Source organism: Oncorhynchus clarkii, chromosome 21 (genome assembly GCF_045791955.1).
Source record: "Oncorhynchus clarkii lewisi isolate Uvic-CL-2024 chromosome 21, UVic_Ocla_1.0, whole genome shotgun sequence".
Classification (NCBI taxonomy): Eukaryota; Metazoa; Chordata; class Actinopteri; order Salmoniformes; family Salmonidae; genus Oncorhynchus; species Oncorhynchus clarkii.
Genome location: NC_092167.1, coordinates 48,738,984 through 48,755,125, shown reverse-complemented (window position 1 = coordinate 48,755,125; position 16,142 = coordinate 48,738,984). Strand labels below are relative to the sequence as shown.

Below are 16,142 nucleotides of genomic sequence, written 5' to 3'. Positions count from 1 at the left end.
GGCATAAGTCAAAAACTTGGCACAACTGCAGAAAAAGTTATACTCTTCTGAGTCAGCGACCTAAGGACTGTTGCAATCTCGAGAACTCTCTGCTGCTATACCAACATTCCTATCAAAGGTCAACAAGTGAACATTTCTTCTCTCAGGGAAAGAAATTTTTTGTCAGTCAAATACATGTCATGGTACACTGCTGTCAAAAAGTTGGCGTAAGCCACAAGAAAAATTACAATCCTTCGAGCCGGATTTGAACCAGCGACCTAAGGATTACAGCAATTTCTCCTACAGTCCTCCGCTCTACCAACTGAGCTATCGAAGGATAAAAAATGTACTCAAGCGCCATCACCTAGATGGTCAGAGGTTTGGCAGAAGCATATGTTCCCTTTAAGAAATTAATCTGCTGAGTTTGGTGGTTTCTTGGAGCTGCTGACGATTGCCCCCAGGTCTTTGTACGTTCAACTAATGCTCTATTCCTCTGAGCTACATCCCCTTAGATTGCAAGTAGTTGCGTTTGGGATTAGAGAAAAAGTGAGCAGAGGAATAAAATCGCTGTTTAGCCCCCTCACTGCAAAATGCATTTTTCTCTCTCCCTGTTGGTCTAGTGGTTAGGATTTGGTTCTTTTACCACCGCGGCCTGGGTTTGATTCCCGCTCAGGGAATGACTTGCTCTTGGGTAAACACTAGGCATAAGTCAAAAACTTGGCACAACTGCAGAAAAAGTTATACTCTTCTGAGTCAGCGACCTAAGGACTGTTGCAATCTCGAGAACTCTCTGCTGCTCTACCAACATTCCTATCAAAGGTCAACAAGTGAAGATTTCTTCTCTCAGGGAAAGATATTTTTTGTCAAGCACATGTCATGGTACAATGCTGTCAAAAAGTTGGCGTAATCCACAAGAAAAAGTATAATCCTTCGAGCCGGATTTGAACCAGCGACCTAAGGATTACAGCATTTTCTCCTACAGTCCTCCGCTCTACCAACTGAGCTATCGAGGCTTAAAAAATGTACTCAAGCGCCATCACCTAGATGGTCAGAGGTTTGGCAGAAGCATATGTTCCCTTTAAGAAATTAATCTGCTGAGTTTGGTGGTTTCTTGGCGCTGCTGACGATTGCCCCCAGGTCTTCGTACGTTCAACTAATGCTCTATTCCTCTGAGCTACATCCCCTTAGATTGCAAGTAGTTGCGTTTGGGATTAGAGAAAAAGTGAGCAGAGGAATAAAATCGCTGTTTAGCCCCCTCACTGCAAAATGCATTTTTCTCTCTCCCTGTTGGTCTAGTGGTTAGGATTTGGTTCTTTTACCACCGCGGCCTGGGTTTGATTCCCGCTCAGGGAATGACTTGCTCTTGGGGAAACACTAGGCATAAGTCAAAAACTTGGCACAACTGCAGAAAAAGTTATACTCTTCTGAGTCAGCGACCTAAGGACTGTTGCAATCTCGAGAACTCTCTGCTGCTCTACCAACATTCCTATCAAAGGTCAACAAGTGAAGATTTCTTCTCTCAGGGAAAGATATTTTTTGTCAAGCACATGTCATGGTACAATGCTGTCAAAAAGTTGGCGTAAGCCACAAGAAAAAGTATAATCCTTCGAGCCGGATTTGAACCAGCGACCTAAGGATTACAGCAATTTCTCCTACAGTCCTCCGCTCTACCAACTGAGCTATCGAAGGATAAAAATGTACTCAAGCGCCATCACCTAGATGGTCAGAGGTTTGGCAGAAGCATATGTTCCCTTTAAGAAATTATTCTGCTGAGTTTGGTGGTTTCTTGGAGCTGCTGACGATTGCCCCCAGGTCTTCGTACGTTCAACTAATGCTCTATTCCTCTGAGCTACATCCCCTTAGATTGCAAGTAGTTGCGTTTGGGATTAGAGAAAAAGTGAGCAGAGGAATAAAATCGCTGTTTAGCTCCCTCACTGCAAAATGCATTTTTCTCTCTCCCTGTTGGTCTAGTGGTTAGGATTCATTTATTTTACCACCGAGGCCTGGGTTTGATTCCCGCTCAGGGAATGACTTGCTTTTGGGGAAACACTAGGCATAAGTCAAAAACTTGGCACAACTGCAGAAAAAGTTATACTCTTCTGAGTCAGCGACCTAAGGACTGTTGCAATCTCGAGAACTCTCTGCTGCTATACCAACATTCCTATCAAAGGTCAACAAGTGAACATTTCTTCTCTCAGGGAAAGATATTTTTTGTCAAGCACATGTCATGGTACAATGCTGTCAAAAAGTTGGCGTAATCCACAAGAAAAAGTATAATCCTTCGAGCCGGATTTGAACCAGCGACCTAAGGATTACAGCAATTTCTCCTACAGTCCTCCGCTCTACCAACTGAGCTATCGAGGCATAAAAAATGTACTCAAGCGCCATCACCTAGATGGTCAGAGGTTTGGCAGAAGCATATGTTCCCTTTAAGAAATTATTCTGCTGAGTTTGGTGGTTTCTTGGAGCTGCTGACGATTGCCCCCAGGTCTTCGTACGTTCAACTAATGCTCTATTCCTCTGAGCTACATCCCCTTAGATTGCAAGTAGTTGCGTTTGGGATTAGAGAAAAAGTGAGCAGAGGAATAAAATCGCTGTTTAGCTCCCTCACTGCAAAATGCATTTTTCTCTCTCCCTGTTGGTCTAGTGGTTAGGATTCATTTATTTTACCACCGAGGCCTGGGTTTGATTCCCGCTCAGGGAATGACTTGCTTTTGGGGAAGCACTAGGCATAAGTCAAAAACTTGGCACAACTGCAGAAAAAGTTATACTCTTCTGAGTCAGCGACCTAAGGACTGTTGCAATCTCGAGAACTCTCTGCTGCTATACCAACATTCCTATCAAAGGTCAACAAGTGAAGATTTCTTCTCTCAGGGAAAGACATTTTTTGTCAGTCAAGCACATGTCATGGTACACTGCTGTCAAAAAGTTGGCGTAAGCCAAAAGAAAAAGTACAATCCTTCGAGCCGGATTTGAACCAGCGACCTAAGGATTACAGCAATTTCTCCTACAGTCTTCCGCTCTACCAACTGAGATATCGAAGGCTAAAAAATGTAGTCAAACGCCATCACCTAGATGGTCAGAGGTTTGGCAGAAGCATATGTTCCCTTTAAGAAATTAATCTGCTGAGTTTGGTGGTTTCTTGGCGCTGCTGACGATTGCCCCCAGGTCTTCGTACGTTCAACTAATGCTCTATTCCTCTGAGCTACATCCCCTTAGATTGCAAGTAGTTGCGTTTGGGATTAGAGAAAAAGTGAGCAGAGGAATAAAATCGCTGTTTAGCTCCCTCACTGCAAAATGCATTTTTCTCTCTCCCTGTTGGTCTAGTGGTTAGGATTCATTTATTTTACCACCGAGGCCTGGGTTTGATTCCCGCTCAGGGAATGACTTGCTTTTGGGGAAACACTAGGCATAAGTCAAAAACTTGGCACAACTGCAGAAAAAGTTATACTCTTCTGAGTCAGCGACCTAAGGACTGTTGCAATCTCGAGAACTCTCTGCTGCTATACCAACATTCCTATCAAAGGTCAACAAGTGAAGATTTCTTCTCTCAGGGAAAGACATTTTTTGTCAGTCAAGCACATGTCATGGTACACTGCTGTCAAAAAGTTGGCGTAAGCCAAAAGAAAAAGTACAATCCTTCGAGCCGGATTTGAACCAGCGACCTAAGGATTACAGCAATTTCTCCTACAGTCCTCCGCTCTACCAACTGAGATATCGAAGGCTAAAAAATGTAGTCAAACGCCATCACCTAGATGGTCAGAGGTTTGGCAGAAGCATATGTTCCCTTTAAGAAATTAATCTGCTGAGTTTGGTGGTTTCTTGGCGCTGCTGACGATTGCCCCCAGGTCTTCGTACGTTCAACTAATGCTCTATTCCTCTGAGCTACATCCCCTTAGATTGCAAGTAGTTGCGTTTGGGATTAGAGAAAAAGTGAGCAGAGGAATAAAATCGCTGTTTAGCTCCCTCACTGCAAAATGCATTTTTCTCTCTCCCTGTTGGTCTAGTGGTTAGGATTCATTTCTTTTACCACCGAGGCCTGGGTTTGATTCCCGCTCAGGGAATGACTTGCTTTTGGGGAAACACTAGGCATAAGTCAAAAACTTGGCACAACTGCAGAAAAAGTTATACTCTTCTGAGTCAGCGACCTAAGGACTGTTGCAATCTCGAGAACTCTCTGCTGCTATACCAACATTCCTATCAAAGGTCAACAAGTGAAGATTTCTTCTCTCAGGGAAAGATATTTTTTGTCAAGCACATGTCATGGTACAATGCTGTCAAAAAGTTGGCGTAATCCACAAGAAAAAGAATAATCCTTCGAGCCGGATTTGAACCAGCGACCTAAGGATTACAGCAATTTCTCCTACAGTCCTCCGCTCTACCAACTGAGCTATCGAAGGCTAAAAAATGTAGTCAAACGCCATCACCTAGATGGTCAGAGGTTTGGCAGAAGCATATGTTCCCTTTAAGAAATTATTCTGCTGAGTTTGGTGGTTTCTTGGAGCTGCTGACGATTGCCCCCAGGTCTTCGTACGTTCAACTAATGCTCTATTCCTCTGAGCTACATCCCCTTAGATTGCAAGTAGTTGCGTTTGGGATTAGAGAAAAAGTGAGCAGAGGAATAAAATCGCTGTTTAGCTCCCTAGCTTGCGAAATGTATTTTTCTCTCTCCCTGTTGGTCTAGTGGTTAGGATTCATTTATTTTACCACCGAGGCCTGGGTTTGATTCCCGCTCAGGGAATGACTTGCTTTTGGGGAAACAATAGGCATAAGTCAAAAACTTGGCACAACTGCAGAAAAAGTTATACTCGTCTGAGTCAGCGACCTAAGGACTGTTGCAATCTCGAGAACTCTCTGCTGCTATACCAACATTCCTATCAAAGGTCAACAAGTGAACATTTCTTCTCTCAGGGAAAGATATTTTTTGTCAAGCACATGTCATGGTACACTGCTGTCAAAAAGTTGGCGTAAGCCACAAGAAAAAGTAGAATCATTCGAGCCGGATTTGAACCAGCGACCTAAGGATTACAGCAATTATCCCCTACAGTCCTCCGCTCTACTAACTGAGCTATCGAAGGATAAAAAATTCAGTCAAATGCCATCACCTAGATGGTCAGAGGTTTGGCAGAAGCATATGTTCCCTTTAAGAAATTAATCTGCTGAGTTTGGCGGTTTCTTGGAGCTGCTGACGATTGCCCCCAGGTCTTCGTACGTTCAACTAATGCTCTATTCCTCTGAGCTACATCCCCTTAGATTGCAAGTAGTTGCGTTTGGGATTAGAGAAAAAGTGAGCAGAGGAATAAAATCGCTGTTTAGCTCCCTCACTGCAAAATGCATTTTTCTCTCTCCCTGTTGGTCTAGTGGTTAGGATTCATTTCTTTTACCACCGAGGCCTGGGTTTGATTCCCGCTCAGGGAATGACTTGCTTTTGGGGAAACACTAGGCATAAGTCAAAAACTTGGCACAACTGCAGAAAAAGTTATACTCTTCTGAGTCAGCGACCTAAGGACTGTTGCAATCTCGAGAACTCTCTGCTGCTATACCAACATTCCTATCAAAGGTCAACAAGTGAACATTTCTTCTCTCAGGGAAAGATATTTTTTGTCAAGCACATGTCATGGTACACTGCTGTCAAAAAGTTGGCGTAAGCCACAAGAAAAAGTACAATCCTTCGAGCCGGATTTGAACCAGCGACCTAAGGATTACAGCAATTTCCCCTACAGTCCTCCGCTCTACCAACTGAGCTATCGAAGGATAAAAAATGTTGTCAAACGCCATCACCTAGATGGTCAGAGGTTTGGCAGAAGCATATGTTCCCTTTAAGAAATTAATCTGCTGAGTTTGGCGGTTTCTTGGAGCTGCTGACGATTGCCCCCAGGTCTTCGTACGTTCAACTAATGCTCTATTCCTCTGAGCTACATCCCCTTAGATTGCAAGTAGTTGCGTTTGGGATTAGAGAAAAAGTGAGCAGAGGAATAAAATCGCTGTTTAGCCCCCTCACTGCAAAATGCATTTTTCTCTCTCCCTTTTGGTCTAGCGGTTAGGATTTGGTTCTTTTACCACCGCGGCCTGGGTTTGATTCCCGCTCAGGGAATGACTTGCTTTTGGGGAAACAATAGGCATAAGTCAAAAACTTGGCACAACTGCAGAAAAAGTTATACTCTTCTGAGTCAGCGACCTAAGGACTGTTGCAATCTCGAGAACTCTCTGCTGCTATACCAACATTCCTATCAAAGGTCAACAAGTGAACATTTCTTCTCTCAGGGAAAGATATTTTTTGTCAAGCACATGTCATGGTACACTGCTGTCAAAAAGTTGGCGTAAGCCACAAGAAAAAGTACAATCCTTCGAGCCGGATTTGAACCAGCGACCTAAGGATTACAGCAATTTCCCCTACAGTCCTCCGCTCTACCAACTGAGCTATCGAAGGATAAAAAATGTTGTCAAACGCCATCACCTAGATGGTCAGAGGTTTGGCAGAAGCATATGTTCCCTTTAAGAAATTAATCTGCTGAGTTTGGCGGTTTCTTGGAGCTGCTGACGATTGCCCCCAGGTCTTCGTACGTTCAACTAATGCTCTATTCCTCTGAGCTACATCCCCTTAGATTGCAAGTAGTTGCGTTTGGGATTAGAGAAAAAGTGAGCAGAGGAATAAAATCGCTGTTTAGCCCCCTCACTGCAAAATGCATTTTTCTCTCTCCCTTTTGGTCTAGCGGTTAGGATTTGGTTCTTTTACCACCGCGGCCTGGGTTTGATTCCCGCTCAGGGAATGACTTGCTTTTGGGGAAACAATAGGCATAAGTCAAAAACTTGGCACAACTGCAGAAAAAGTTATACTCTTCTGAGTCAGCGACCTAAGGACTGTTGCAATCTCGAGAACTCTCTGCTGCTATACCAACATTCCTATCAAAGGTCAACAAGTGAACATTTCTTCTCTCAGGGAAAGATATTTTTTGTCAAGCACATGTCATGGTACACTGCTGTCAAAAAGTTGGCGTAAGCCACAAGAAAAAGTACAATCCTTCGAGCCGGATTTGAACCAGCGACCTAAGGATTACAGCAATTATCCCCTACAGTCCTCCGCTCTACCAACTGAGCTATCGAAGGATAAAAAATTTAGTCAAACGCCATCACCTAGATGGTCAGAGGTTTGGCAGAAGCATATGTTCCCTTTAAGAAATTAATCTGCTGAGTTTGGCGGTTTCTTGGAGCTGCTGACGATTGCCCCCAGGTCTTCGTACGTTCAACTAATGCTCTATTCCTCTGAGCTACATCCCCTTAGATTGCAAGTAGTTGCGTTTGGGATTAGAGAAAAAGTGAGCAGAGGAATAAAATCGCTGTTTAGCCCCCTCACTGCAAAATGCATTTTTCTCTCTCCCTGTTGGTCTAGTGGTTAGGATTTGGTTCTTTTACCACCGCGGCCTGGGTTTGATTCCCGCTCAGGGAATGACTTGCTTTTGGGGAAACACTAGGCATAAGTCAAAAACTTGGCACAACTGCAGAAAAAGTTATACTCTTCTGAGTCAGCGACCTAAGGACTGTTGCAATCTCGAGAACTCTCTGCTGCTCTACCAACATTCCTATCAAAGGTCAACAAGTGAAGATTTCTTCTCTCAGGGAAAGATATTTTTTGTCAGTCAAGCACATGTCATGGTACACTGCTGTCAAAAAGTTGGCGTAAGCCACAAGAAAAAGTACAATCCTTCGAGCCGGATTTGAACCAGCGACCTAAGGATTAGAGCAATTTCTCCTACAGTCCTCCGCTCTACCAACTGAGCTATCGAAGGATAAAAAATGTACTCAAGCGCCATCACCTAGATGGTCAGAGGTTTGGCAGAAGCATATGTTCCCTTTAAGAAATTAATCTGCTGAGTTTGGTGGTTTCTTGGAGCTGCTGACGATTGCCCCCAGGTCTTTGTACGTTCAACTAATGCTCTATTCCTCTGAGCTACATCCCCTTAGATTGCAAGTAGTTGCATTTGGGAATAGACAAAAAGTGAGCAGAGGAATAAAATCGCTGTTTAGCCCCCTAGCTTGCGAAATGTCTTTTTCTCTCTCCCTGTTGGTCTAGTGGTTAGGATTAATTTATTTTACCACCAAGGCCTGGGTTTGATTCCCGCTCAGGGAATGACTTGCTTTTGGGGAAACACTAGGCATATGTCAAAAACTTGGCGCAACTGCAGAAAAAGTTATACTCTTCTGAGTCAGCGACCTATGGACTGTTGCAATCTCGAGAACTCTCTGCTGCTCTACCAACATTCCTATCAAAGGTCAACAAGTGAAGATTTCTTCTCTCAGGGAAAGATATTTTTGTCAAGCACATGTCATGGTACACTGCTGTCAAAAAGTTGGCGTAAACCACAAGAAAAAGTACAATCCTTCGAGCCAGATTTGAACCATCGACCTAAGGATTACAGCAATTTCACCTACAGTCCTCCGCTCTACCAACTGAGCTATCGAAGGATAAAAAATGTAGTCAAACGCCATCACCTAGATGGTCAGAGGTTTGGCAGAAGCATATGTTCCCTTTAAGAAATTAATCTGCTGAGTTTGGTGGGTTCTTGAAGCTGCTAAGGATTGCCCTCAGGTCTTCGTTCGTTCAACTAATGCTCTATTCCTCTGAGCTACATCCCCTTAGATTGCAAGTAGTTGCATTTGGGAATAGACAAAAAGTGAGCAGAGGAATAAAATCGCTGTTTAGCCCCATAGCTTGCGAAATGTCTTTTTCTCTCTCCCTGTTGGTCTAGTGGTTAGGATTCATTTCTTTTACCACCGCTGCCTGGGTTTGATCCCCGCTCAGGGAATGACTTGCTTTTGGGGAAACACTAGGCATAAGTCAAAAACTTGGCACAACTGCAGAAAAAGTTATACTCTTCTGAGTCAGCGACCTAAGGACTGTTGCAATCTCGAGAACTCTCTGCTGCTCTACCAACATTCCTATAAAATGTCAACAAGTGAATATTTCTTCTCTCAGGGAAATAGTTTTTTTTGTCAAGCACATGTCATGGTACACTGCTGTCAAAAAGTTGGCGTAAGCCACAAGATAAAGTACAATCCTTCGAGCCGGATTTGAACCAGTGACCTAAGGATTACAGCAAGTTCCCCTACAGTCCTCCACTCTACCAACTGAGCTATCGAAGGATAAAAAATTTAGTCAAACGCCATCACCTAGATGGTCAGAGGTTTGGCAGAAGCATATGTTCCCTTTAAGAAATTAATCTGCTGAGTTTGGCGGTTTCTTGGAGCTGCTGACGATTGCCCCCAGGTCTTCGTACGTTCAACTAATGCTCTATTCCTCTGAGCTACATCCCCTTAGATTGCAAGTAGTTGCGTTTGGGATTAGAGAAAAAGTGAGCAGAGGAATAAAATCGCTGTTTAGCTCCCTCACTGCAAAATGCATTTTTCTCTCTCCCTGTTGGTCTAGTGGTTAGGATTTGGTTATTTTACCAACGCGGCCTGGGTTTGATTCCCGCTCAGGGAATGACTTGCTCTTGGGGAAACACTAGGCATAAGTCAAGAACTTGGCACAACTGCAGAAAAAGTTATACTCTTCTGAGTCAGCGACCTAAGGGCTGTTGCAATCTCGAGAACTCTCTGCTGCTCTACCAACATTCCTATCAAAGGTCAACAAGTGAAAATTTCTTCTCTCAGGGAAAGATATTTTTTGTCAAGCACATGTCATGGTACAATGCTGTCAAAAAGTTGGCGTAAACCACAAGAAAAAGTATAATCCTTCGAGCCGGATTTGAGCCAGCGACCTAAGGATTACAGCAATTTCTCCTACAGTCCTCCGCTCTACCAACTGAGCTATCGAAGGATAAAACATGTACTCAAGCGCCATCACCTAGATGGTCAGAGGTTTGGCAGAAGCATATGTTCCCTTTAAGAAATTATTCTGCTGAGTTTGGTGGTTTCTTGGAGCTGCTGACGATTGCCCCCAGGTCTTCGTACGTTCAACTAATGCTCTATTCCTCTGAGCTACATCCCCTTAGATTGCAAGTAGTTGCGTTTGGGATTAGAGAAAAAGTGAGCAGAGGAATAAAATCGCTGTTTAGCTCCCTCACTGCAAAATGCATTTTTCTCTCTCCCTGTTGGTCTAGTGGTTAGGATTCATTTCTTTTACCACCGAGGCCTGGGTTTGATTCCCGCTCAGGGAATGACTTGCTTTTGGGGAAACACTAGGCATAAGTCAAAAACTTGGCACAACTGCAGAAAAAGTTATACTCTTCTGAGTCAGCGACCTAAGGACTGTTGCAATCTCGAGAACTCTCTGCTGCTATACCAACATTCCTATCAAAGGTCAACAAGTGAACATTTCTTCTCTCAGGGAAAGATATTTTTTGTCAAGCACATGTCATGGTACACTGCTGTCAAAAAGTTGGCGTAAGCCACAAGAAAAAGTACAATCCTTCGAGCCGGATTTGAACCAGCGACCTAAGGATTACAGCAATTTCCCCTACAGTCCTCCGCTCTACCAACTGAGCTATCGAAGGATAAAACATTTTGTCAAACGCCATCACCTAGATGGTCAGAGGTTTGGCAGAAGCATATGTTCCCTTTAAGAAATTAATCTGCTGAGTTTGGCGGTTTCTTGGAGCTGCTGACGATTGCCCCGAGGTCTTCGTACGTTCAACTAATGCTCTATTCCTCTGAGCTACATCCCCTTAGATTGCAAGTAGTTGCATTTGGGAAAAGACAAAAAGTGAGCAGAGGAATAAAATCGCTGTTTAGCCCCCTCACTGCAAAATGCATTTTTCTCTCTCCCTTTTGGTCTAGTGGTTAGGATTTGGTTCTTTTACCACCGCGGCCTGGGTTTGATTCCCGCTCAGGGAATGACTTGCTTTTGGGGAAACACTAGGCATAAGTCAAAAACTTGGCACAACTGCAGAAAAAGTTATACTCTTCTGAGTCAGCGACCTAAGGACTGTTGCAATCTCGAGAACTCTCTGCTGCTCTACCAACATTCCTATCAAAGGTCAACAAGTGAAGATTTCTTCTCTCAGGGAAAGATATTTTTTGTCAGTCAAGCACATGTCATGGTACACTGCTGTAAAAAAGTTGGCGTAAGCCACAAGAAAAAGTACAATCCTTTGAGCCGGATTTGAACCAGCGACCTAAGGATTACAGCAATTTCTCCTACAGTCCTCCGCTCTACCAACTGAGCTATCGAAGGATAAAAAATGCAGTCAAATGCCATCACCTAGATGGTCAGAGGTTTGGCAGAAGCATATGTTCCCTTTAGGAAATTAATCTGCTGAGTTTGCTGGTTTCTTGGAGCTGCTGACGATTGCCCCGAGGTCTTCGTACGTTCAACTAATGCTCTATTCCTCTGAGCTACATCCCCTTAGATTGCAAGTAGATGCATTTGGGAATAGACAAAAAGTGAGCCGAGGAATAAAATCGCTGTTTAGCCTCCTAGCTTGCAAAAAGTATTTTTCTCTCTCCCTGTTGGTCTAGTGGTTAGGATTCGGTTCTTTTACCACCGCGGCCTGGGTTTGATTCCCGCTCAGGGAATGACTTGCTTTTGGGGAAACACTAGGCATAAGTCAAAAACTTGGCACAACTGCAGAAAAAGTTATACTCTTCTGAGTCAGCGACCTAAGGACTGTTGCAATCTCGAGAACTCTCTGCTGCTCTACCAACATTCCTATCAAAGGTCAACAAGTGAAGATTTCTTCTCTCAGGGAAAGATATTTTTTGTCAGTCAAGCACATGTCATGGTACACTGCTGTAAAAAAGTTGGCGTAAGCCACAAGAAAAAGTACAATCCTTCGAGCTGGATTTGAACCAGCGACCTAAGGATTACAGCAATTTCACCTACAGTCCTCCTCTCTACCAACTGAGCTATCAAACGATAAAAAATGTAGTCAAACGCCATCACCTAGATGGTCAGAGGTTTGGCAGAAGCATATGTTCCCTTTAAGAAATTAATCTGCTGAGTTTGGTGGTTTCTTGGAGCTGCTGAGGATTGCCCCCAGGTCTTCGTACGTTCAACTAATGCTCTATTCCTCTGAGCTACATCCCCTTAGATTGCAAGTAGTTGCATTTGGGAATAGACAAAAAGTGAGCAGAGGAATAAAATCGCTGTTTAGCCCCCTAGCTTGCTAAATGTCTTTTTCTCTCTCCCTGTTGGTCTAGTGGTTAGGATTAATTTATTTTACCACCGAGGCCTGGGTTTGAATCCCGCTCAGGGAATGACTTGCTTTTGGGGAAACACTAGGCATAAGTCAAAAACTTGGCACAACTGCAGAAAAAGTTATACTCTTCTGAGTCAGCGACCTAAGGACTGTTGCAATCTCGAGAACTCTCTGCTGCTCTACCAACATTCCTATCAAAGGTCAACAAGTGAAGATTTCTTCTCTCAGGGAAAGATATTTTTTGTCAGTCAAGCACATGTCATGGTACACTGCTGTCAAAAAGTTGGCGTAAGCCACAAGAATAAGTACAATCCTTCGAGCTGGATTTGAACCAGCGACCTAAGGATTACAGCAATTTCTCCTACAGTCCTCCGCTCTACCAACTGAGCTATCAAAGGATAAAAAGTGTAGTCAAACGCCATCACCTAGATGGTCAGAGGTTTGGCAGAAGCATATGTTCCCTTTAAGAAATTAATCTGCTGAGTTTGGTGGTTTATTTGAGCTGCTGAGGATTGCCCCGAGGTCTGCGTACGTTCAACTAATGCTCTATTCCTCTGAGCTACATCCCCTTAGATTGCAAGCAGTTGCATTTGGGAATAGACAAAAAGTGAGCCGAGGAATAAAATCGCTGTTTAGCCCCCTAGCTTGCGAAATGTATTTTTCTCTCTCCCTGTTGGTCTAGTGGTTAGGATTCGGTTCTTTTACCACCGCTGCCTGGGTTTGATTCCCGCTCAGGGAATGACTTGCTTTTGGGGAAACACTAGGCATAAGTCAAAAACTTGGCACAACTGCAGAAAAAGTTATACTCTTCTGAGTCAGCGACCTAAGGACTGTTGCAATCTCGAGAACTCTCTGCTGCTCTACCAACATTCCTATCAAAGGTCAACAAGTGAAGATTTCTTCTCTCAGGGAAAGATATTTTTTTGTCAAGCACATGTCATGGTACACTGTCACATGTCATGGTACACTGCTGTCAAAAAGTTGGCGTAAGCCACAAGAAAAAAGTACAATCCTTCGAGCCGGATTTGAACCAGCGACCCAAGGATTACAGCAATTTCACCTACAGTCCTCCGCTCTACCAACTGAGCTATCGAAGGATAAAAACTGTAGTCAAACACCATCACCTAGATGGTCAGAGGTTTGGCAGAAGCATATGTTCCCTTTAAGAAATTAATCTGCTGAGTTTGGTGGTTTCTTGGAGCTGCTGAGGATTGCCCCCAGGTCTTCGTACGTTCAACTAATGCTCTATTCCTCTGAGCTACATCCCCTTAGATTGCAAGTAGTTGCATTTGGGAATAGACAAAAAGTGAGCAGAGGAATAAAATCGCTGTTTAGCCCCCTAGCTTGCGAAATGTCTTTTTCTCTCCCCCTGTTGGTCTAGTGGTTAGGATTCATTTCTTTTACCACCGAGGCCTGGGTTTGATTCCCGCTCAGGGAATGACTTGCTTTTGGGGAAACACTAGGCATAAGTCAAAAACTTGGCACAACTGCAGAAAAAGTTATACTCTTCTGAGTCAGCGACCTAAGGACTGTTGCAATCTCGAGAACTCTCTGCTGCTCTACCAACATTCCTATCAAATGTCAACAAGTGAAGATTTCTTCTCTCAGGGAAAGATATTTTTTTGTCAAGCACATGTCATGGTACACTGCTGTCAAAAAGTTGGCGTAAGCCACAAGAAAAAGTACTATCATTCGAGCCGGATTTGAACCAGCGACCTAAGGATTACTGCAATTTCACCTACAGTCCTCCGCTCTACCAACTGAGCTATCGAAGGATAAAAAATGTAGTCAAAAGCCATCACATAGATGGTCAGAGGTTTGGCAGAAGCATATGTTCCCTTTAAGAAATTAATCTGCTGAGTTTGGTGGTTTCTTGGAGCTGCTGACGATTGTCCCCAGGTCTTCGTACGTTCAACTAATGCTCTATTCCTCTGAGCTACATCCCCTTAGATTGCAAGTAGTTGCGTTTGGGATTAGAGAAAAAGTGAGCCGAGGAATAAAATCGCTGTTTAGCCCCCTCACTGCAAAATGCATCTTTCACTCTCCCTGTTGGTCTAGTGGTTAGGATTTGGTTCTTTTACCACCGCTGCCTGGGTTTGATTCCCGCTCAGGGAATGACTTGCTTTTGGGGAAACACTAGGCATAAGTCAAAAACTTGGCACAACTGCAGAAAAAGTTATACTCTTCTGAGTCAGCGACCTAAGGACTGTTGCAATCTCGAGAACTCTCTGCTGCTCTACCAACATTCCTATCAAAGGTCAACAAGTGAAGATTTCTTCTCTCAGGGAAAGATATTTTTTGTCAGTCAAGCACATGTCATGGTACACTGCTGTCAAAAAGTTGGCGTAAGCCACAAGAAAAAGTACAATCCTTCGAGACGGATTTGAACCAGCAACCTAAGGATTACAGCAATCTCCCCTACAGTCCTCCGCTCTACCAACTGAGCTATCGAAGGATAAAAAATGTAGTCAAACGCCATCACCTAGATGGTCAGAGGTTTGGCAGAAGCATATGTTCCCTTTAAGAAATTAATCTGCTGAGTTTGGTGGTTTCTTGGAGCTGCTGAGGATTGCCCCCAGGTCTTCGTACGTTCAACTAATGCTCTATTCCTCTGAGCTACATCCCCTTAGATTGCAAGCAGTTGCATTTGGGAATAGACAAAAAGTGAGCCGAGGAATAAAATCGCTGTTTAGCCCCCTATCATGCGAAATGTCTTTTTCTCTCTCCCTGTTGGTCTAGTGGTTAGGATTCGGTTCTTTTACCACCGGGGCCTGGGTTTGATTCCCGCTCAGGGAATGACTTGCTTTTGGGGAAACACTAGGCATAAGTCAAAAACTTGGCACAACTGCAGAAAAAGTTACACTCTTCTGAGTCAGCGACCTAAGGACTGTTGCAATCTTGAGAACTCTCTGCTGCTCTACCAACATTCCTATCAAATGTCAACAAGTGAAGATTTCTTCTCTCAGGGAAAGATATTTTTTTTGTCAAGCACATGTCATGGTACACTGCTGTCAAAAAGTTGGCGTAAGCCACAAGAAAAAGTACAATCCTTCAAGCCGGATTTGAACCAGCGCCCTACGGATTACAGCAATTTCACCTACAGTCCTCCGCTCTACCAACTGAGCCATCGAAGGATAAAAAATGAAATCAAACACCATCAACCAGATGGTCAGAGGTTTGGCAGAAGCATATGTTCCCTTTAAGAAATTAATCTGCTGAGTTTGGTGGTTTCTTGGAGCTGCTGAGGATTGCCCCCAGGTCTTCGTACGTTCAACTAATGCTCTATTCCTCTGAGCTACATCCCCTTAGATTGCAAGTAGTTGCATTTGGGAATAGACAAAAAGTGAGCAGAGGAATAAAATCGCTGTTTAGCCCCCTAGCTTGCGAAATGTCTTTTTCTCTCTCCCTGCTGAAAATGAACTGGATAGCAGAGAGTGGTTTCTACCGAACGTACACGTGGTTAAAGTAGACATCACGCTTTCGCTTTGCTTCTGTAACCAGCATGACCTGTACAAACTGACAGAAGCAGTCTAAAAATAATCACGGAGGGCACTGAGACATGCCCATGAAATTATGGTTTAATATTTCTGTTTCCACTTCATTGCTAAAGCAAACTGAATAGCAGAGGATGGTTTCGATCCATAAATCACTGGGTTAACTGCCAGGCACACTTCCACTTCATCACTCCACTTTCAGGTACCCCAAAACAATACTTGAATTCACAATACATGGATTAGAAGATCAGTGTCTTAAGCCACTGTGTCTCTCTGTGATCAGCATGACCTATATGGATTGATAGAAGCAGTAATAAAAAAAGAATCACGGAGGGCCCTTAGACATGCCCATGAAATTCTCAAATGTAAAAAAAAAATCCCTGTTTACACTTCATTTCTAAAAGTAGAATTGGATATCTTCGATCCATCAACCTCTGTGTTATGTGCCCAGCTCTTCTCTTCTGTTTGCACTTCATTGCTCAAAGCAAACTGGATAGCAGAGGATGGTTTCGATCCCTAAATCACTTGGTTA

At 43.6% G+C, this 16,142-nt stretch overlaps 10 non-coding genes across 10 annotated transcripts; all 10 read right to left on the bottom strand.

Moving 5' to 3' along the window:
- Positions 1 to 229: 229 nt before the first annotated feature.
- trnay-gua (transfer RNA tyrosine (anticodon GUA)) lies at positions 230 to 316 on the bottom strand. The gene is given in 2 exon segments: positions 230 to 265; positions 280 to 316. It is a non-coding gene; the product is annotated as a tRNA-Tyr (tRNA).
- Positions 317 to 1,581: 1,265 nt separating this feature from the next.
- Positions 1,582 to 1,668, bottom strand: trnay-gua (transfer RNA tyrosine (anticodon GUA)). Its single transcript is given in 2 exon segments — positions 1,582 to 1,617; positions 1,632 to 1,668. It is a non-coding gene; the product is annotated as a tRNA-Tyr (tRNA).
- Positions 1,669 to 4,292: 2,624 nt separating this feature from the next.
- trnay-gua (transfer RNA tyrosine (anticodon GUA)) lies at positions 4,293 to 4,379 on the bottom strand. The gene is given in 2 exon segments: positions 4,293 to 4,328; positions 4,343 to 4,379. It is a non-coding gene; the product is annotated as a tRNA-Tyr (tRNA).
- A 1,267-nt stretch (positions 4,380 to 5,646) lies between these two features.
- Positions 5,647 to 5,733, bottom strand: trnay-gua (transfer RNA tyrosine (anticodon GUA)). The gene is given in 2 exon segments: positions 5,647 to 5,682; positions 5,697 to 5,733. It is a non-coding gene; the product is annotated as a tRNA-Tyr (tRNA).
- Positions 5,734 to 6,322: 589 nt separating this feature from the next.
- trnay-gua (transfer RNA tyrosine (anticodon GUA)) lies at positions 6,323 to 6,409 on the bottom strand. Its single transcript is given in 2 exon segments — positions 6,323 to 6,358; positions 6,373 to 6,409. It is a non-coding gene; the product is annotated as a tRNA-Tyr (tRNA).
- Positions 6,410 to 6,998: 589 nt separating this feature from the next.
- trnay-gua (transfer RNA tyrosine (anticodon GUA)) lies at positions 6,999 to 7,086 on the bottom strand. Its single transcript is given in 2 exon segments — positions 6,999 to 7,034; positions 7,050 to 7,086. It is a non-coding gene; the product is annotated as a tRNA-Tyr (tRNA).
- Positions 7,087 to 7,679: 593 nt separating this feature from the next.
- Positions 7,680 to 7,766, bottom strand: trnay-gua (transfer RNA tyrosine (anticodon GUA)). The gene is given in 2 exon segments: positions 7,680 to 7,715; positions 7,730 to 7,766. It is a non-coding gene; the product is annotated as a tRNA-Tyr (tRNA).
- Positions 7,767 to 10,385: 2,619 nt separating this feature from the next.
- trnay-gua (transfer RNA tyrosine (anticodon GUA)) lies at positions 10,386 to 10,472 on the bottom strand. Its single transcript is given in 2 exon segments — positions 10,386 to 10,421; positions 10,436 to 10,472. It is a non-coding gene; the product is annotated as a tRNA-Tyr (tRNA).
- A 1,955-nt stretch (positions 10,473 to 12,427) lies between these two features.
- On the bottom strand, positions 12,428 to 12,514 carry trnay-gua (transfer RNA tyrosine (anticodon GUA)). Its single transcript is given in 2 exon segments — positions 12,428 to 12,463; positions 12,478 to 12,514. It is a non-coding gene; the product is annotated as a tRNA-Tyr (tRNA).
- A 612-nt stretch (positions 12,515 to 13,126) lies between these two features.
- On the bottom strand, positions 13,127 to 13,213 carry trnay-gua (transfer RNA tyrosine (anticodon GUA)). Its single transcript is given in 2 exon segments — positions 13,127 to 13,162; positions 13,177 to 13,213. It is a non-coding gene; the product is annotated as a tRNA-Tyr (tRNA).
- Between the last annotated feature and the right edge of the window lie 2,929 nt (positions 13,214 to 16,142).